The sequence below is a fragment of the Pan paniscus genome, chromosome 13 (assembly GCF_029289425.2).
Source record: "Pan paniscus chromosome 13, NHGRI_mPanPan1-v2.0_pri, whole genome shotgun sequence".
Classification (NCBI taxonomy): Eukaryota; Metazoa; Chordata; class Mammalia; order Primates; family Hominidae; genus Pan; species Pan paniscus.
In genome coordinates, this window is record NC_073262.2 from 122,638,816 (window position 1) to 122,661,592 (window position 22,777).

At 40.6% G+C, this 22,777-nt stretch overlaps 1 long non-coding RNA gene across 3 annotated transcripts in view; it reads left to right on the forward strand.

The window, feature by feature from the left end:
• LOC103786116 (uncharacterized) overlaps positions 1-22,777 on the forward strand; it is an 859,517-nt gene that overhangs the window by 69,509 nt on the left and 767,231 nt on the right. For all 3 annotated transcript variants that reach the window (XR_010109414.1, XR_008624591.2, XR_008624590.2), the window contains exon 3: positions 7,740-7,896. This is a non-coding gene — a long non-coding RNA (uncharacterized LOC103786116). The remainder of the gene's footprint in view (positions 1-7,739; positions 7,897-22,777) is intronic.

Here is a 22,777-nt window from a genome sequence, read left to right on the forward strand (position 1 = left end):
TTTGCACATTGATTTTGTATCCTGAGACTTTGCTGAAGTTGCCTATCAGCTTAAGGAGATTTTGGGCTGAGACGATGGGGTTTTCTAGATATACAATCATGTCATCTGCAAACAGGGACAATTTGACTTCCTCTTTTCCTAATTGAATACCCTTTATTTCCTTCTCCTGCCTGATTGCCCTGGCCAGAACTTCCAACACTATGTTGAATAGGAGTGGTGAGAGAGGGCATCCAAGAAACTACCATCAGAGTGAACAGGCAACCTAAAGAATGGGTGAAAATTTTTGCAATCTACTCATCTGACAAAGGGCTAATATCCAGAATCTACAATGAACTCAAACAAATTTACAAGAAAAAAACAAACAACCCCATCAAAAAGTGGGCAAAGGATATGAACAGACACTTCTCAAAAGAAGACATTTATGCAGCCAAAAGACACATGAAAAAATGCTCATCATCACTGGCCATCAGAGAAATGCAAATCAAAACCACAATGAGATATCATCTCACACCAGTTAGAATGGCGATCATTAAAAAGTCAGGAAACAACAGGTGCTGGAGAGGATGTGGAGTAATAGGAACACTTTTACATTGTTGGTGGGACTGTAAACTAGTTCAACCATTGTGGAAGTCAGTGTGGCGATTCCTCAGGGATCTAGAACTAGAAATACCATTTGGCCCAGCCATCCCATTACTGGGTATATACCCAAAGGATCATAAATCATGCTGCTATAAAGACACATGCACACGTATGTTTATTGCAGCACTATTCACAATAGCAAAGACTGGGAACCAAGCCAAATGTCCAACAGTGATAGACTGGGTTAAGAAAATGTGGCATGTATACACCATGGAATACTATGCAGCCATAAAAAATGATGAGTTCATGTCCTTTGTAGGGACATGGATGAAACTGGAAACCATCATTCTCAGCAAACTATGACAAGGACAAAAAACCACACACTGCATGTTCTCACTAATAGGTGGGAATTGAACAATGAGAACACATGGACACAGGAAGGGGAACATCACACTCTGGGGACTGTTGTGGGGTGGGGGGGAGAGGGGAGGGATAGCATTAGGAGATATACCTAATGTTAAATGATGAGTTAATGGGTGCAGCACACCAACATGGCACATGTATACATATGTAACTAACCTGCACGTTGTGCACATGTACCCTAAAACTTAAAGCATAATTAAAAAAAATAAGTTACCCAGTCTCAGGTATGTCTTTATTAGCAGCATGAGAATGGACTAATACACCACACTAAAACCTAATGGTCAACACCAGGTTTATGTAAATAAGTTCCCCGCCTTCACAGAGGTTTTCTTTAAATTAGCTAATCAATGAGCCTCACAGGAAAGCCCTTGGAGCTCAATAAAGGGATAATTTCACAGGTTTTCTCTCTCTTCCTCTCCCCTCCCTACCCGTTTCCTCTCTCCCCCTCTGTCTTCTCTTTTTTCCCCCACTTATCCCTACTGGTTGAATTCCCTGCTGCCTCCAGACTCTCCCTGTGGGCACCTGTAACCTCTCTGAGACTTGTGAGTAATAAATTTCTTCTGTTTTATTAATTTTTGTTCACTTCCTCATTGTGTCTCATCTGACACCCGAATGTAACTTTCCCCTATCAGAGCTCACCTACAGAGTGCCTATCTTGGCTTGTGGTCATGCTCAAGAAATAGAGTCCACAAGACCAAATTAAAAAGAAATCATAACAATAAAAATCACAGCAGCACAACTGCTGAAAACACTACTCTAGAGCTATTAGCAAACTTTTTCTGCAAAGGTCTAGATAGTAAATATTTCCAGCTTTGCAGACCATATGGTCTGTTTCACAATCTCTCAGGCTGTTGCACCATGAAAGTGGTCACAGGTGATAAGTATAAAAATGGGCATGGCTGTGATCCAATAAGATTTATGTACAAAAGCAGGCAGTGCACTGGGGGTTTGGCTTGTGGGCTGTAGTTTGTCAACCTCTCGTCTATAGGAGATAGGGTGAGCTTTATCATCTATAGACTTGGGTGAGTCAGTTATTCTCTCTCATCTCCCATGTCCTTACCTGTAGAGGAGAGCTAATAAAACCTACCTCACTGAGTGTTGAGAAGATTAACTAAGATAGGATATAAAAATACCTAGCGTTGTCATAGTTTTCTTTCTTGATTTTTTTCTCCAATAGCCAATGTTGCAATTCATTCTTTCCTTTTTTATTACCCTGATTGGAACAGTTACATTACTTTGGTACAACTACTTTACCTAGTAATTGTTATAATTTAATACTCACAAAAAAAGATTACTAACATTTAATGCTCCCAGAGGAATTTGCATTAGAAACAAGAATTGACTAGCCTAACTGATTCTATCAGTTGAATGTATCTTCTGATACATTCAAAGTGTAAACTAGACCAGTGGATTTTAATGTAACAGAGCATAATGAATTACTTGATATGGTTTCAGAGTCCACATTGCACCCAACATTTAAGTTATCACTAATTGAGTTTCAATGTAATATCAAAGAAGAATACCTGTAATTATCTGAAAAGGCTATTAAAACATTTCTCCATTTTTTTTTCACTGCTTATCCTCACACAGCTGTTTGAGGCTAGGTTTTCTTTATGTTTGGACCAAAACAACATATCATAACAGATTGAATGCAAACAGATATGACAATCCAGCTCATTCGACCAAGCTAGACATTAAAAAGGACCTTCCAAAATAGAAAACAATGTATTTCTTCTCATAATTTTTGTTTTTGAAAATAATAATTTTTCCTAAAAATATTTGTTGCCTTTAACATGAAATGTATTTATATTTTAACGTTTTCTCAGTTTTAATTTTAATATAGTGAATATAGATATAACACACATAAACAGAAGCTTTTTGGGTACTTAATAATTTTGAAGAGCATAAAGGGATCCTGAGACCAAATATTCAAGAACTGCTACCGTAGTATAAGAAGTAAAGGAGCTCAAGAATGATGATAAGTAACAGCTAATGCTTGGCTTGGCTTCACTGTCAGGGAGCGATGAGGGAGCGATGGGGTTTGTGGCAGCCTGTGAAATGCATGCTTTGTGTAAGCAGCACAGCTATCCTTCAGTGCATACTGATTTTTGCTGTGGGGTAAGGCATGTACAGAAGTTCTAGTTTTTAAAGAAAAGCTAACATTCCAGACCTTAATGTGAAATATCTCGATTTTAATATTGGCCGTACATTCAGGAAAGTATTAGCATCATGTGTAGGCCAAAAGAAATCCACCCAGGGACAGGATGCTGCCTGTCAGACATCAGGTGTAGCTTCTGGTCCAGGTTTGTGGGTTGACAAATCTCTTTACTGCAGGAGAATAGTATATGTCTATGGTGATAATATTTATCAGTAAGGGTTTCAAGAATGGGTAAGGATTTCAGAATTTTGTGCAGAGGCTAAAATATTCTTTTTAAAAAAATCACCAAAATCACAAATAGCTTGACTATTGTGTTCAGCCCATTGGGGAGCCTGGAAGAAGAGGGGGCTTTTCTTTTTTTCCTCTGAATCCTTTTTCTGAAAATGAGTGCTTTTTGTCTCTACCCCTCACTGTAAAGAAAACCTACTCCACATAACATAATAGCTCTTTGTTTTATTAGTGTGGTTGTGTTCTTCTGTTCTCAACTGTTTGTCACCTTATACACTGGCAAAAAAAAAAAAAAAAGCAAAAACAAAAACAAAAAAACACTGCTGGATTCCTTAATGTTCTGCAGCTTATAGCTCCGTTTTTAACAAAAATAAAAAACAACTCAGAAGTAGCACAATTGGAAAATTTGTTGGGATTGTCTGAATAAAAATGCTTTTGTCTTTAATCTAACAGACTAATTTTAAGAGAAAACCAATCCATAGAAAATGTGCTTTTATGTTTCTAAATTAAATAGCTCTAGATTTGTAAATGGTTTGAAGTAACAAGTATTGCATACACTCAAATTTTCTTTAACATTTTTTGATATTCTGTTTATTTACAAAACAAATAAGCCCTTCTACAGCCCAACCATCAATTATTATTTTCCTCATAGCAATTATGTCAACATTTTTTTTAGCCCTGACATAATCCATCTTTTTCATTTGTGTGATATAAGAACAAAATCAATTTTTGAGGTCTTTGGTATAATGGAAGCAGGGAGGGTGGAGTCAGATGGCTGTACGTGGATAAGAATTTTCCCTCTTTAATTCGTATTAGCTATGTGGTATAATTTTGAACAAATGGTGAAACTCTTTGAAACCTACTTCTTCTTTTGCAACATGGAAAAGATAAAGCTGATTATGCTGGCAGTGAACACAGGGCCTGGCAGGTGGGAATAACTATAACAATAATAAGAGTTAATCTTGAGTGGGAGTTTATCACCACATACTAGGTATTGATTTAAATCCTCTATACAAATTAACTCATTTAATACAAAGGCCTCTTGATGGAGGTACTATGATCATTCCCAGAGATTAAGTAATTTACCCAAAATTACATAGCTAGAAAATTGAAGAGTCAGGATTTGAACCCCAATAGTAGAGCTTAATAAATCTTTCTTTCCTCCTTTTCTATTCCCTCTCTGCTTTAGACACTTTCATTGTGAGGCTACTAGGTCTGTGACGCATTTGAGTAAAAGGAAAGAAAGGAGATTTGGTGGGTGAAGCACATCTGTGATACACACAGCAGAGCGTGCCCCTGCCAAGAGCACCAAGGATTGGGTGGAGCCGAGAGCTACGTTCAGACTCAAACCCCGTTGTGATGATCACTCTAAGTTTAATATACCTTCGGGAATCAAATTTCATGGATGCATTTGAAGAAAAAGAATACAAAATTTGTCCAAAGGTGAACAGTTACTTAGAATGATAAAGGAAGCAATCTATTTTTAACAAGCCGATCAATATCACAACCACCACAAAATCTAGAAACAAAGGTGTGTTTTCATATGTCAAGGATTTTATAATATTGTTTTCCATAACAAGAACATAAAGATAATTCAGTTTGTTGGAACTTTAAAAAGATTATAAATAATTGAGTAAAGTTCCTTGGAACTTCATAATTTGTTCTTGGTAATGTCATTTACATTCAGGTTGGCTGTTGGATTTGAGAAAACCGCTAGCAAGTTTCATTTGTAATTGAGCTGTTACAGACGATGTACTTAGTTTGTGGTGCTGCTATGGGTTTTTCCGGTAGATCCAATAATTCTGATAAATTTATTTCACATGTTTCCCATGAAAAAGAAAAAAATCAATGACGCATTTATAATTATATATGCTACATTATTGAGTGTATTTCCTCAGTAAGAGAGAAGCTCTGTTCTTATTAGGCAATAAGAACCAAATCTTCTACTTACATTTGTAAATCTCTGATGATTGTAAGAATTTTTCACAGACTGGCTTCTGGTTCCATACATTTCAAATTACATTTCTTCTCTAATACCCACATACTTCCCTCCCGGGTGCCGTAAGATCTCTGAGTATTTTGATATGGCCTTTGGCCCTGGTCCTAGTGCCAGATAAGTGGGCACAGTGGGTGGTAGGGGTGTTCCTACACCAGGACAGTCATCAGTAACTTCACTACGCACAGAAGTGACTGTGAACTACCAAAATACACCCACTGAACTCAGACGAAATGTGCCCCAACTCAACTTCCTTTTAGCTTGATTTCTAAAATGGCTATGGCCACTCTAACACCTGGCATGACGGAAAAGCTGGGTAGATAGTAAATGTGAACAGAAAGCCTTACTAATTTTAACACATGGCAACTAAAATATCTTACTTTTGCACATTTTAAAAAGCAATTGACCATATGCACCATTGCTACGAATCCTCAACTGAACTTTGTGACAAACTCACCAAGTAATTGCAAAAAGATCACGTCACTGACTGGGAGAGAACGGTTTGAAAAAGACACATTATCTTGAAATGATTTCGATGAATGCTAGCTGATCACCTAACTCAGAGGTTAAAAAAGAAGGAGGCAAAAAATTTAGTGCAATTTATTAATTAATCCTGAGGTGATGGCCTCATAACTACAAGCATTGGATGCCATTATCAACCAGCCTTTTAAAGACCACTTGAAAAAGCAATAGATATTACGTTATAGGAATTTTGACGAACGACAACACATCCTGTTCTACAGTTAGGAGACTGGGTACTTGTGCATTGGGATAAAATATCCAGTGCAACACTTAACAGTTCAATTTCATACACAACCTAGATGGGAGTGAAGATGGTCTGCTCTGGAAAACTATAATATAAACACACTGCTATCTGAATTGTTTGTGAAGATTTTAATACAATTGTTTGATGAATTGTGAGAATTGAAAAGGCAGTGTTGTATGATTTTTTATAAATCTTAAAGTATATATGTATAACTAAATAAAATATTATAACTAGATCTAATTATTCCAACCATATCTCCACCATATTTAACCATATTCCAACCATAACAAGCAGCTGCAAAACCTCAGTAGTATAAGCAACAGGCATGCATTTATCACTCTTGTGTGTGTGTGCAGGCCTCCTGGGGTTGCCCTGGGCTAGCCTAGGCTCTCTGGGCCAGGCTCCAGGCTGTGGGCTCTGTTCAAGTTGGCGTCAGGTGCTCTCATTCTTCTGAAACAAGCAGGCTGCCCAGGCATTTTCTTCTCTGGCAATGGCAGAAACATGTAAGATGAAGTCCAACTATGTAAGATGCATGTACGATAAAGCCCAACTATGCAAGCACAGCTCAAGCCTCTGCCCGTGTCCTATCCACTAACATGCCATTGGCCAGCAAGTGATGGGGCTGAGTCCAAAGTGAAGGGGCAGAGACACAGTTTCCATTTGCCTTGAGATGACAGTTGGTCTCACGGCCAAGTTCTGCATCAGTGGGCAGGGTCAGACTTATTCTGAAGTCTGCTATAACAAATTACCAAAACCTTGATGGCTTAAAACAATAGAAATTTATTATCTCCAAGTTCTGGAGGCCAGAAGTTCAAAATCACTGTGGCTGGACTGAAACCAAGATGCTGGCAGAGCTGCGCTCTCTCCAGAAGCTCTAGAGAAGAAGACATTCCTTGCGTCTTCAGTTTTTGGTGGCTGCCAGCCTTCCTTGGCTTGTGGTTACATCATTCCAATCTTTAAGGCAAGCATCTTCAAGTCTCTCTCTCTCCTTCTTCTTCACATCGCCTTCTCCATGTGTGCCAAATCTCTGTCTGCCTCCCTTTTCTGAAGACACTTGTGATGGCACTTAGGTCTCACTTGGACAATTCGGAAAACCACACGGATCTCATGATCATTGACTTAATCACATCTGTGAAGTCTTTGCCATGTAAGGCAACATTTACAGTTTTCAGGGATTAGGACCTGATATTTTTGGTAGCCACTGTTCTGCCTATGAATACCACAATTCTTAAAAATGTATAGGTCAGAATAAAAATCTTGTATTTGGAAATGATGAATCGTTGCATATTTAGAATGGCATTATATTTGGTAATTTAATTGGTTCTGTGGAATTAGAAAGATTGGGAATTAGGGCAAACACTTGCATTCAGGTGTTCAAGCCTTAAATCCAAAGCCTTTAACAGCTCAGCTGCACAGCCCTACTAAACTTCCCTGCCAGCTGCCTTTAAGTCTCTGACCCCTTGACCTTTGACCATTCCCTTTATGATAAGATATAGAAAAATGGTCAAAGAGAGACTGATTTCAGTGGTTTCGTGGGGCCACTAGATACAGACAAGAGGTAATAAAATCTGTATTTTATTGATATTCAGGCCAGAATCCTGCTAGGACATCTCTGCCTGTGGAAGGAGGGCTGGATGGCATACTGGGAATGGCTTTCTAGGATGACTTCCTGTTGCTACAGACTACACGCAGCATTTCTGGCCTTGATGTTGTCTGAATGAAGAAGGCCTAGGAGTTTCACCAAAGGTAAGAGGCTCTTGTGACCAATTTCTTTTTTCTGTTTTTCTTCAGATGGAGTCTCGCTCTGTGGCCCAGGCTGGAGTGCAGTGGTGTGATCTTGGCTCACTGCAACCTCCGCCTCCCAGGTTCAAGTGGTTCTCCTGTCTCAGCCTCCTGAGTAGCTGGGATTACAGGCAGCCGCCACTGCGTCTGGCTAATTTTTGTATTTTTAGTAGAGATGGGGTTTCACCATATTGGTCAAGCTGGTTTCGAACTCCTGACCTCAGGTGATCCACCTGCCTCAGCCTCCCAAAGTACTGGGATTACAGGCATGAGCCACCGCGCCCAGCCTCTTGTGACCAATTTCTTAAAGACTTTGGAGATTTGCTTTGGAGGTGAGGAAACTGTGTAGCTTAGAGTTTTCAAGTGCATGGCAGCTTAAGGAGATACCTCCTAAGAATATAAAGCTCATGTTTTTGTTAAATATAATGGAATCTTAGAGGTGGAAATAATAGGGTAAGTTTAGTCCAGTTGCCTAACTTTACAAATGGAGTAACTGACACCCTGATTGATTAAGCTTTGCCAAAGTTACAGTATTTGCTCCAGGGCATGGACTAGAACCCAGGTGTTTGGAGGCCAGGCTCAGTGTTTTCCCACTGAGATGATGCAATAGATGCCATTTGTTTGGGCTGCCTGGCTTGCAAGGACTTCTCTTTCTCTGGGAAGAGACACAGGGCGATTTTTACCAGCATATTGATTACATTCATTGAATGGCATGAAGGCGTCTTGTAGAATTACACAGAAATATCCTGAGCTTGCTTTTAGATATTGCTGCTTTTATTCTGTAGAGTTGATTGAACCTGCTGCTATATATCTAATGTATGCAAAGCTTGTGACACAGGGGGATTGATCCCATAGGCCATGGTTGTACGGTATGGCCCTGCCTCCCTGTTGAGGGGAGGGTCTCCTGCCCACTCCTGCCCACGAATCTGAAATCTGAAGCGGTGACACCTGGAGAATGGCAGCGGATGCCGCCGTCACTTTGTAGTTGTGCTCTGAAAAGAAGGCAGCATGGAGTCTGTGCTCTAAAAAGAAAGTCGCTTGGAGTCTTGACTCCCAACAGTCATCAGCTCTGTAACTTGGAGCAAGTTACTGATTTCCCTTTCCTCAGTTTTCTCATCTGTCAAATGGAGATAGTGATACCTACCTCGTGACATTGATTCAAGGACTAAATGAGAAAACATCTTTAAAATGTGTACAGCAGTGCCAGTTACACAGTAAATACTGAGCATTTCTGAGTTACTTATCTCCTGCTGGGGGCCAGGAGAGCCCTCTGAGGGGCCTGTGCTTTCTGAGTCCTGCTTATTCAATTCTCATTTGATTCTGGCTAATAACCTGAGATCCTTCCAATAAACATCTTTCCCACCTTTCCTTAAACAGGCCAGAATCAGCTTCTGTTTCTTGAAACAGAAATAACTTTAAAAAATTACCTATGGTCATGCATAAGAGCACCTACATTTTAGGGAGATTATATAGAACGTGATGGCTTTCACCCCGATGTGTGAGTGCGTATGTGTGTGTATCCTGGTAGCAAAAAATGAGAGCACACATTCTATTTGAGAAAAAAATTAAAAACCAATATTTGAGGGGAGGCGTACTAAAAAGTAATGTGTACTGATGATACTTTACATCTGTGAATGGAAGTTGAGCCAGTTAAATCTATATAAAGAGGGGACAGACAAATTGATCCAGATAATGATGTGTAGTGAAATGGATCATCATTAATATATTCAAGAGCTTATTATCAATGCTTAAATTACCAAAATATTGACTTAAGTAACTTTATCTGTCAATGCTAGTAGAGAAAATTGCTGCATCTCACCATATTTATCACCTCACATAGATCTATATAGATATAATATACAACTATAAATAAAGTTCAGCTATTCCATTTAGGGGAGAAAGATCATTTTGTTAGCCTATATTTCATAACATTAGAGGGACTGATTCCTAATATTATGCACCAAATACACTATTGTTTAGCAACTTGCTGTCTTTGTGTTTTGCATAAATTAGATATATAGCAGCAGGTTCAATTAACCCTACAGAATAAAAATAGCAATTTCTAAAAGCAACTTCAGGATATTTCTGTGTAATTCGACAAGATGCCTTCGTGCCATTCAATGAATGTAATAAATATGCTGGTAAAAATAGCATTTGCATTGAATCTGGAGTGGAAAATAGAATCAGTGGGGGATAATAATAAATACTGAATCTCCAAATGAATCTCCAAATCCATTAAGAATTTTAATGTTGTATTTGAAGCTCATAACTCCAGGCAATTCCCTGTCTAACTTAGCTTTGGCAAATGTTTATTTTGAGAAATGCTCAGTCGTCTGTTTTACAAGCTGGTTCTCTTTCACCTAAAACTTTCCATAAGAAAGTTGTTGGCATAAAAATTAACTCCATTTTTGGAAGTCTTGGGCTCACCTGCTTTAGGGTTGAGGACATACATGAAAGGAATAATGACCGTCTGAACAAGGAAGAATCTGAGAGGATATCATATCCAGCCTTGTATTCATAGATTGGAAATTGAGGCTGAGAATGATGAGGTACCTGTGCAAGATCACACAGGAATATGGTAGGGCCAGGATCATGCTCAGTCCCAATCCAAAACTCGTTTCACCACATCCATGTTAACTGTCACTTTACACACAAAGAGACTGTACCCTGGAGAGGTTAAGTGACTTACTAAGAAGGTCAGATGGCTAGTTAATGGCTGATGGTGACTAGCAGGCCTCTTAAGGTTTGTCTTCTGGTTTTGATCTAATTCTGATAAAGAACTGAGCCAATGGGCCCTGCAAACTGTCCTGTGATCTGAAGATGACTTCTATATCTTCCCAAATATATATCTTCCTAGGTTTTGCTTTAATGAGGGAGATACCCCTTTTGTTAATTTTCAGCCCAATGTCTAATTATGAAAACTACCCTTGGGAAAAATATTGGCTCAAATTTGTCCTAAAGCACTCTGGATTTACCCAGACCTCACCAGCTAGTGAGTACAAACAAGATCCCAGTAACATTAGGACCAATGTTTTTCTGGCTCATGGCCTCCGCTGGCATAGACAAAAGTAGATTGGGCTTCTAGCTTAGGCTTTTCTGGGATATCTGGCCACATAGGGGTATCAATGACAAGTAGGGATGAGAAGCAGAGGTGCTAGTATCAAACTTCGCCTATCATGCCATTGTCCCTTTAGACAGTTCCGCATATACCCAGAGAAGCTTCAACAACCTGGCAGTTGCTTTCTATAGCCCTGTTGCTCGTGTCAATGACTAATTTTTCTTTGTCTATTAAACTTGTGACTTCTCTTCCTCAATTCATTCACTCGACAGATTCGTATGGAGCTCCCATCTATTAGGTTCCAGGAACTAGGGATACTATGATGAATGGCCAGATGTGGTCCCTAGCCTGATGGAACTTATATTCTGGAAGGAGACACAGACAATAAATACATAAGCAGACAACATACCAAAGATTTCAGATTACGATCAGTGCAAAGTAGGAACTATACAAAGTGTTATAATAAAGAATAATGGTGGGTGTGAGAGCAAACCAACTTTGTGTAGTGGGGTCAAGAAAGGCCTCTGAGAGGATGACACTTAGGCTGAGGCCTGACAGATGAGGAAGGGCCAGACATATGGGGACCCACGGAAGGAGGAATTCCAGGTAGAGCATCAACAAGAGTGTTGACACGAGGCTAATATGGCTGAGGGGTGTTGAGCAAGGAGGAGAGAGCCAGGAGATACATTTCTAAAAGAAACCTAGATGAATAATTGATCCTCATTGTTATGAAGAGGGAAGGCTATTGCTACAAACAGAGGGTGAGGAAGAAAATATTTGACTCCTATGTTTTTACTCCTCCTGGATATATGCGGTATCCATGTGTTGTGGATACTGTAGTGCTGTGTGCAGATCTCTACTCCAGGGTTGATAGTGCTGTGTGCAGATCTCTACTCCAGGGTTGATGTACCCATCCTAATCCTGGCAATATGACTGTTCACAGCTGTACCTATTACTGGGAATTCCCCCTTCCCCTACAGAAGGCAACTACCCAAAGTTATGTCCATCACCCCTCTCCTGAGAGGAGCCCATGATCAATGACTTCTTGATGTGGAGATCCAAAAGTCTGGGATTCTTGACTCAATTTGGGGTGACTTTCAAGGACCATTCTAGCTCCCCAAAGCATTGTGAGGTCTCTTCCCAATCTCACATTCTTTGTTTATTCTTTATAGGCTTATCTCTTGTAAAATATCCACAACCCAATAAACATTCAGCATGCAATTCTCCATATTAGAGATTATTTCCGGGCAACTCAATCTAGTATAGTTAGTCCTAGGTGTGGCCCTAGAATGCTGACTCCAAAATGGAATTTTGGATATGAGTCACCATTTATTCACCATTTATAGCCAGTGACGGCTGGCAATATCTAGCCCTGGTGGGATAGTCCCTAGCAGACTGAGGCATTGCAATTGTTAAAACTTTCAATAACAGTGAGCTGAAATGGGATACTAGTGGAAGGGGGGCTGCTGCAATATTATTGGCTATTGAGGGCTGTGAGGAAAGTGGTAACTTTAAGGACTATGGCATTGGGTGACTGTTGCTGAGTGCCATTAATTCCTTGAAGAGCAGCAATAGCAGGCTCAGGGTGGTTAATCAACCATTTCAAAATGTGAAAGCCAGAGGTCTCCTTGGCAGCATTTAAGAAAACCCTAATCTACAGTTAGAGGGAAGACAGAGTAGAGAACTGATTCTTCAGAGTAGTGGAGCTTCAGAGAGGGTTGAATTCTTAAGCCTTGGCAGGTCTCCTATGCTAAAGTTGAGGACCTTACAGAGAAGGAGAAGGAGCTACCTCGTGTGATGGGAATATGTGAGTGGATGCACTTTAGAATTTTGAGCTCTCAGGTTCTTCGAAACTTGCTGGGCCTGCAGAAGTGGCACATCCCCCTTGTTAGAAAATAGTGGTTCCCCTTTGTTTGCTTGAGGTTCATGAGGAGGGCTCAAGTGAAGCAGATGACTTATAAGATAATGCCTTGCTCTCTCAGCATCTACCTCTCCATGTCCCCTCTTTTTCTTTTCTTTTCTTTTTTTTTTTTTTCCATTCAACAAATAATGAGGGTTGAGTTATGATATAACCAGGCTTGGGAGGAGCTGGACCTGCTGAGGGAGGAGCGGGACCATACAGTAAAGTAGCCACAGGTCCTGGCCAACATGTACCAGCAGGAACTGGGAGACTATACATGGGACTGGAGCCTAAAGAATAAGTGGGGCATAAATTTGGATGGGGATAGTTTACCAATATGGAATTCTATAATATATAATTTAATACACTAGCAAGGATTCCAAGAGATGGTACAAGGATTCCAATATGCTTCTAAAATGGCTCCTAGAAACTTGGAGAAAGTGAAGGTCCACCTACACTAAGTGAAGTAGAGGATATGACAAATGACAGAGGGAGGAATAAAAAGACTCAAAAAAGTGGGCATGCTAGAGTAGATACACTGCGTTAAGACCAGAAAACCCACTGGTTGACTGAGTTATACAGGGAATCCTAGAGGGACACCATCATTGATAAGAATATCAATAGGGATTGGCTCCTGTAGGCCAGGAATGATGGCAGGAGATGTAATAGAACAGGACTCCCTGATTATAGGGATGCTAGGCTACTGAAGGGAGAGAGGCAGGTGGCTGCATCAAGGAGTGGGGTGAATGATTACAACGAGCAGTCAAAGCCAGAAGAACAGCCATGAGGCGCCAGCCTATAGAAAGATAAGGGGCTTGTTAGCAGATCATGGAACATGGTATTCCTAGAAGGAAGTTGGAAGGACAGCCAACAAGGATATTGCTTAGTTTATACAAATCAAAAGAAATCAAGAATTAAGAGGCTCATGGTTGTCACCTCAATAAAAACTTGTGATATCTTGTCAAGTTTCTAGGCCTGAACTATTTCTCAGTTCCATACCCATTGTTGGAATCTGGGCTGGGCCCTATGAAGAAGGACTCTAGTGTGGCAAGTGTAGTCAGTAGTAATTCCCTAGATTTTTTTCACAAAGGACCCATTTACTCCGATAATTATGCATTGGGGAAAGAGAAATAAGCTATTTTGATGATTGTTAGAGAGTCTGGACTGATAGTAATATCAGGAACCCCAAGTGCCAGCCTAGCCCTACTTTTAAAGTGAAGGTTATCAGGGCCAGGTAGTAAAGAAATCCTGGGGCAGACCTAGATTACGGTGGTTCCTCTGGCTCTAGACCTACTTGCTGGTCATTTTCCTAGTCCCTGAATATGAAACTGGAATGGACTTACTTGGGAGTTGGCAAAATCCCCTTGACCTGAAGGGTAAGAGCTATCTTAGTGGAGGAAGCCAAGTGGAAGTCTCTGCTAGTGCCTCCTCCCTCTCTGAGCTAAGAATGAATCAGAAACAACACTGCATCTCTGACATCAAAGAACTAAAGAAGACAGGACTGGTCATCTCCCTATTTTACTCTCCAGTATAGATCCCAGAAACCAGTTTGATCATGGCAGATGATAGTGGCTACTCTAAACTTGACCAAGTAGCTTCCACAATTGAAGTCCCAAGCTGGAGGTAAGGGTTTTTTTTTTTTTTTTTTTTTTCCCCTGGAGCAGATTAACACAGCCTTGGGCTAGGTATGTGGTCATTAATCTGACAAATTGACAAATGTGTCTTCTTCCATTTTTATTAGAAAATACAGTTTATATTTAGTATAACACATAAGAATAGTCATTTATAATTTTGTTCCAGGGCTATGTTAACTTTTCTCCCTTGTCCTGTATAATCTGAAGGGACAGGAACCATCTAAATATTCCTTAGAATATCACAATAGTCTACTATATTGATCATGTTATGTTAATCAGATTAGATGAACAGAAAGTGGCAGGCACATTGGAGATCCTGATAAGTTGTATGTCCTCCAGAGTATGGGAAATAAACTCTGTGAAGATTCAGGGGCCTGTCTCATTAATGAAGCTTTTAGAGTTCAATGGTGGGTGCCATGCTGGGACATATTCTTCAAGTAAAGGAAAATTTATTGCAACTTGCATTTCTCACTCGCAAAAAAGAAGCACAGTGCTTCACATTCTGGGGGCAGCATATTTTGTACCATTCTTACCCATTGACATGAGGTCATAGAAGTCTGTCTGGTTGAAGTGGGGCCCAGAGAAAGAAAGAGCTCTGCAGTAGGCCTAGGCTATGAAGGAAGCAGCTCTGTTGCTTGGGCCACATATCCTGGCCACGTCTATGGAACTAGATCTACTGGTGGTAGTAAAAGAAAAAAAAGACAACAACTGCGGGGTATTTATGGGAATCACCAATAGGAAAATATCAATATGGATTCCTAGGACTTTGAAGCTAGGCTATTTCATCATCAGCAGAGAAGTACTGTATACACCACTCAGCAAGCAATGCCTGGCACACTGCTGGACCTTGGTAGAGATTGCATATCTGACTGTGGGACATCAAATGATTTGTCCATTATGAGCAGTTGGTGTCTAACCCCCCAAGTCATAAGGCAAGGTGAGCCCATCAGCATTCCATTTTTAAGATGGGAGTGGGACACCCAATGGCCATTGTATGGTGTTTTTCAATAGGTAGAATGCATAGGTCTGGAAACCATGGGAGAAGTAGTAATGGTCCCTCACCATCACCCTTGATGACTCACTTGGGGAATTGCTCCTTTCCTTTCCCACCACTGTAGGCTCTGTGGGTCTGGACGTCCTGGTTCTCAGAGGAAGGATGCTTCTGCCACTGGCTGTGGCCTTTTGACCTTTAAACTGTGGCTGCTACCTAGTCACTTTGGGCTCCTTGTGCCAAGAGACCAGCAGCCAAGGAAAGAAATTCCATTCTGTTACGAGTAATTGATCCTCATTTTTAGGAAAAGGGAAGGCTATTGCTATAAACAGAGGGTGAGGAAGAAAATATTTGACTCCTATGTGATTTGCTGGGATAACTTACTTGGCTTTAATTAAAAAAAAAATAACAAAAGTGAAGCCACTACTGCCTGAGAATGACATGAGAATCAGGAGCTAGGAACCCCCAGAAAGAAAGGTCTGGGTCATCCCACCAGATACACCATTTGGACTAACAGAAGTTCTAGCCAAGAGTGAAAGGAATCTAGAATAAATGTGGTGGAAGAGAATGATAAGTATCGGTTGCAGCCTTGAGACCAACTGTAACAGCAAGAATTTTCTTTTGTAAGTCTTTGTCTTATAAGTTTTTTTTTTTTTTTTTTTTCTGAAAACAAGATCAACCAGAATATTGGAAAAACTGTTCCTATGATGGGGGCAGTCTTTGCTATAAAAAGCAAGTGGATCTGAATTTGTAAGGGGTAGGCTGCAACTGATACTGTTCTGCTCCATTCAGATCCCTCTTTAGAATAGATGGATCCATTCCTAGCTCCTGGGAATATTTGCTGATAATGGCTCACGGCTCTGTCCCTCAGTGGAAATTGCTTTGCAGTTCCAGAGAGCTGCCTCATCCAAGGTGTGCACCCCTTCCTACAAGACAGCTGATGGCCAATAGCTGGCTAATGTGGGTATAAAAGGCCTGGCCTCTTATCTTAATTTGGGACAACTCTCAGGGGCCATCCCAGCATCAGAGTCTCCCACTGGATAGTCTGAAATCTGTGTTGCAACCATATTGTGGGTCAGTTTTTTCCTCTGCATGATCCTCCCTTCCTCACTTCCCTACATCCTGACAGCACTCCCCAGTAAACCTTCAGAAGACAACTTTCCATCTCAGGGCCTTTTTCCAAGAACCCCAGTTTAAGACACAATAGAAGTGGAAACATAAACCAATTCTTTGGTGCTTGTCCTTGAAGCCAAGGCCTAGAACCTTGATTGGATGGAAAGTATCTGTCCTCCTGGGAAAAGGGTATAAACAAGTTTGAACTATGTTGCTCTGAGCTGTTTGCATCTGGAGCCCAGGCCTCTGTTGGGGGTTTAAATTCATGAATGATTGTTATTCTGTGCCTCGGGGAAAATGTGTGGGTTTTGTGAACAGGGGAGGTAGAGTTGGGGGTTGTGGAGAGGACTTGGACTGGTGTTCTTGTAAAGGGAAGTACATTTTGTAACAGGGGCCATGTGATGAGGAATTCAGAGTAAAAGAGGGAAACAGAGGAAGGAGGTAACTCTTTCAAAGACATCCTGGGCTGCCTGTATTGGAGGTTTTGTTCGAGAAATACATTTGGGAGCAAGGGACCCCTTCCAGCCTCTCAGAAATCACACATTCCTTTCCTTTTGAACTATAAGTTGTGGCTGCCCTGTTTTCTGCCAGCAATGATGGGAAGGTAACCTTCATCACCTCATTCACCAGCCTCTCCTGACTGCCATCAACTTGAATAAACAAAGCCTCCGGGGGACGGGAAGTGCAGGGCAGTATTCAGGGTGACCTTGTTTAGCTTACCCGCGTGCTCTTGGTAGGGGAAGGGGGCTTGCATATGTGGTGAGATCTTGGTATTGGCTCCATTTCTTGCTGGGCCGTGGGTGGCCAGGTGCCATGGCTGGGGGCTGGAACTGTAGCTGGATACTCTAGCATGCTTCATTCCCACCTTCCTGGGTGGTACTGTGTCCCTAAGGCCACGGGGACTGGTCCAGCTTGTGCAAAAATGGGTTCCCTGCTCAGGTCTATAGATGAATTGCCAGGCAGAAAAATGAGATCTGCAGTAGGCTCTGCCAGCTGCAGCCTGTGGGCTGGAAGGTAGAGTGGGGGAAGGATGCTGAATAGGCAGGGGGTCGTCATTTTTAGACCATGACTAATAAGAAATCTGGATTTTCTCAGTTGTAAAAACTCTTCCCACTCTTTCCTTTCCCTCTCCACAATGTAATTGCAAAAGTCTAAAGCTCTGGAGTTATTTTCTGTTCTCTTTTGATGGCCTAAAGTGAATTAGAAGCTGGAAAACATTGTACATGGGAAACACTATATGTGTATTGTGTATTACATCTTAAGCTAAATGTTACATGAAAACAAATGGTTTAAGGGAGCTTGTGTGCACAAAAGAGGTTGGCAATCATTTTGAGTCCAACATTTGGCCCACATTAGCAATTTTCAAATATTCATGTTTACATTTGAATACAAAGATTTCTTATTTTCAAACCAACTGCTGCTGATCAGTAGCATAACTTCAAATTTGTTACAGCCTACAGGAATGAGGAAGCAGGAAGGGCCAGAGTGAAGTGGAAACTTTGAACTTGAAGTTGGAAGACATTGGTACTCATCTCTTCTATTTGCTAGCTGTATGATCTTGGGCAACTTATTTAATTTATCTTCCTCCAGTTTACTCATTGATTAAATGAAGGTAACAATTTTATCTCATAGGGATATGGGGATGATCAAGAGAGATAATAAAAGTGAAAGTGTTTTGAAAAGCATAAATTCTACATAAATGTTAATTATTATTATTAGACGCACACGTGAAAGTGGTGCCAGAGCTGAAGAGGATTCAGGTAAATTTCTAGTAAAATTCAGATCCTACTCCTAATTTTAAAATCCTGGCCGGGCGCAGTGGCTCATGCCTGTAATCCCAGCACTTTGGTAGGCTGAGGTGGGTGGATCATGAGGTCAGGAGATCGAGACCATCCTGGCTAACACGATGAAACCCCGTCTCTATTAAAAATACAAAAAATTAGCCGGGTGTGGTGGCGGGTGCCTGTAGTCCCAGCTACTTGGGAGGCTGAGACAGGAGAATGGCGTGAACCCGGGAGGCAGAGCTTGCGGTGAGCAGAGATCGCACCACTGCACTCCAGCCTGGGCGACAGAGCAAGACTCCATCTTGGAAAAAAAAAAAAAAAAAACAGAATCCTAAGGAAAAATTCAGGCCCTGAAAAAGGGCCAGATGTGAGTCACAAACAGGAATATATAAAGCCCTAGGAAACATGGCTGTCACTGAACCCAATTCCTGGTTCCACCGTGTGTTTTTCCATGAGTCCTAGATCCTCACAAAATAACATTCTTTTTCTCTCCACATTTTATGATTTTATGCAGTTATTCATCACTAACCTTCTAGTCCTGAACAAGAGATACTTCTGTTCCATGGTCTACTTCCCTTGGAAATCATTACTGTTGCTTCCAGGTTTATCTCTTAGGACTTTTTCAGCCACTGGGACTTCAAACTCCGCTGATTTTGCCTTAAAAAAAAGATTCATTCCAATTCTACAACATACCAGTTTCACAGAATAGTTCACTAAAGCCGTCAAACATTTAATATAATTGCAACGTTAAGAGTTTAGTGCAAACTAAGCACTTCTACCCATACATCTTCTCATCACATTACAGACACTTCTGACAGCAATCAGACTGTGTGTTAGGACAAGGAGAGAGATACGCAACGATGTTAAATCTGTGTTCTAAAGCCTTTGCTAAACTTTTCTATTTGCTATAGGGCCTTGTAGCTATTAGGGCGTTTTTGGCTGCAAGTAAGAGAAAAATCTCCATTCGGTCTGGACTAACCATAGAAAAATGTATTATCTCACCTAAGAAGACCCTAGAGATTGGGTATGGGCTACAGGTTCAGTTCATCAGGGCCTAGGCTTCACTTCTCTTTTTGTGGCCCTGTTCTCTTCTGTATGTTGATTTCATCCTCATACTATTAGTCTAGTAGTTCTAGGTATGAAAATGGGATGTAGAAGTTCTCCCAAAGAAGAAGAGGGCACACCTCTTCCAGTGTTTCCTTTTTAGAAGTGAGAAGCTTTTCCTTGAAGCTCAAAGTAGATTTCCTTTCATGTCTCATTGGTCAGAATTTTGGGACATATGCTCATTTATAGACCAACATTTGGCAAAGGAGAATATGATTACCATGCTTGCATAAGAACAAATCAGGATCTACCCCCTGGAGCTTTGGGTGAAGTTGCCTTTCTCTGAGTCATGTAGACACTTGAACAAATTTGAGTTCTGAAAGGATGGAAAGAGAGGGAGAAATTGGTGGGGTAGGCAACTCAATGTATCCACTTCTTATCTTTCAGAACAGACTCCTTACTGTGCACCTTAAAAAGTTGAAAATTGCTAACCCTTGCTGAGAGTACTATTGTATACAAAATGCCTTAAATAAGAGCCCAGACAGAAAAAAAAAAAAACCAAAATGGGTGATGATGGAGCAATGGTAAAAGTGAGATGACATGGGAAAGGGGTCTTCCATTCCTTCAAAAAAAAAAAAAAATCACACAAACTGGAAAACACCCTTTAGACAGAAAAATCCCAACAAAGCTTTGTAGAGAATTCTGGCATAACTTTTTTTGTTTCCTTTTTATTTAAAGTATACAGAAGGAAAGTAGAACTCTGCGGCTGAAAGTTGTGATAAGTTATTTCAGAATTAAGCTGTAGAAGAGGAAAATCACAATTTCCTAGACTGAAACAACCACAGCTGGCAGTTGGGAAAAGCAATATAGGTTTTTGATTCTAAGTTGGCTTAAGGTCCAAAGCAATCCCAAGGAGGTTTCGACTCTGAAGTAATTATAATTCTGGATGATTTGGAAAGAATTCTAAACAAATCCCAAGAATAAGGCTAAATTAAAAAGCTACCACTGAAAATAGGTATTATTTACTTGTTTTACACACACTTAAATGTGCTTTCTATAAAAGCTGCTCCATAAGAATCATCAGCTGTATTGCTTACTATTGTTCAGGTGGAGGATTCTTGTTATACTCCTGGGAAGCAGTTTGGTAGAAGAATCCTGAATGCAATAGCATCCAAGAGGGAAAGTACCCATCTGTCTGATGCAGCTGCTATAGTTCTAGAGTTGGTAAGTGAGGCAGGCATCAGAGGGGTGTGGCAACACCCAGCTTTTGTAGGTGTTCCTGCCCCTTGATTTGGGTCTGTGATACCTCTGCAGCATAGGTAGTCTGCTTCTACTCAAGAAGGGTCACGTCTTCACCTATACTCCTTGTCCTCTGCCTTGATTTCTGTCTGCTCTTTGCTACGTCTGCCTCATTGGAGATGATATTAATGGAAGTTTGAAGCATCTCCTCCTCATTTCCAAGCCCAGCCACTCCATCCCTCAACCTTGCATATGTCTTTCTAGGCAGGGATGTTTTCCCACTTAGCCCTGTTTTGTTTCTTTTTGTAAGATAAATCTTCCAGGACTGTTGTTGGTGAGCTAGTCTTGTCACATGCTGTCATCAGGCTCTGTTGATGAAACATCTCAAGAAGACAGACGGGACAGTCTGATCCAGCCATGGGCTGTCAGAGGAGGTGGCCATTCATAGAGCAGATTCTTGGGGTCCCCGAAGGACTTAGTGGCCCTATAAGTTTCAGGAGACTCTCAGATTTTAATACTGCAAGGATAACTGCAGATAAACTCTAGCAGTTGCTCAGCAGGGTCCTATGGAAAATTTTAGATGAGCATATTTGTATATAAGACACAGAGTCCTATTCCTAACCAGTTGTTGACTGACATAAAGTCTGCTGGCAGGGTTAGACTATGGAGTGGGGAGTGCTATGGAGAGGATCAAACTGAGCACCAGTCTGGGATCCATGGCCAAGGCTGGGCCAGTCAGATGGAGATACCATACCAGAAGGAGTGGAAGAGGCAGTTGAGTTGTAACAGGCTGTTACTAAAGAGGAAACTGGGCAAATTTAAGTCCTACTAGTAATGACCAGCAGGGCTATGTCTGTGAATATTTGACTTGTAGATCTTTAGACAGTCATGCTCATGGGGGCTGCACATTTGTTGCCCATTTCCTAAGGATGATACAGGAATTTGTGGATAAGTTGATTTCTTTCTTTCTCTCTGAGATCTGTATTGGGAAGATGTGAGAGGCAGCTCTGTGCTCTGGAAAGGTGAGCAAATAGATCAGTTTAATATGAGGTTTCCTTATGGAAGTTGTTTATATCACTACCAAGCTCTTGGATAAATCCTAAATATGATTACATTCTTAGATGAGTATGTTTTTACTTTGTTTTTATTTTGCCTTTGATAATAATAATAATAATAGTATCATTTATTGATTTTCTTCTATTTTGTGCTGTTTTATATATCTATATCTATCTAATTACATCTTTTTACCCCTCACAAAAACCCTACAAGTTATTATTACTCCCATTTTATGAGTAAAGAAATTGAGGCTCCGAGACTTGACTAACAGCACATAGTAAATGGTAGAGGTGGGAAATAAATCCAGATCTGTGATTCTCCAAAGCCCCAATCTACCCAGTATACCATGCTACCCCACTGAGCCAGGATGGAAAGTGAGCATATCATTCTTTGCACTTCTCCTCCAAGGTGACTTAAAGGTTAGTGGACAATGGTTATGCAAATTGGTCTTTCATAATTTAAGGATTCCTACATAACCCCACAGGTAGCACGTAATCTGATTTATTTTCACAGAGGACTATAATGATCCTACCACTTTAAGACGTCAGCATTTCTGTATGAGAAATATTGTTTCTCTCCAAGCTTTGTGGCTGAGAGGAAGTCAAATCAACATATCCTAAATTCTATTTTAAAGTAGTGATTAGATCCCACCCTGTACAGAACATAAGAAAGTGAATTTAGAGTTAGAATTGATGGGTACCAGATGGCCTGAAAAGGAAGAAAAAAACAAGTAACGTTCAGCAGGAAAAGGTTAAGCTTGAGTGTTATTCAAAGTTTATACAAACCAAAATTTTAGCCTTGACCACCGCTGTAATGCATTTTTCTATTTTCCTCCTACCTTGTAATTAATTAGGACTGGGGCTAAGAGAATGAGGGGAGAAATATCAATGGAGTAGAACAGATGAACAGTTGAGTGGAGGCCTTGTTGCGGTTTGAGTAAAAAATTGGCTTGAAGTTTCCTTACCTTATTTGTGTTTTGTTTCAGACTTCACAGTACTGGAGTTAAAAATATGTATGTGTGTGGTG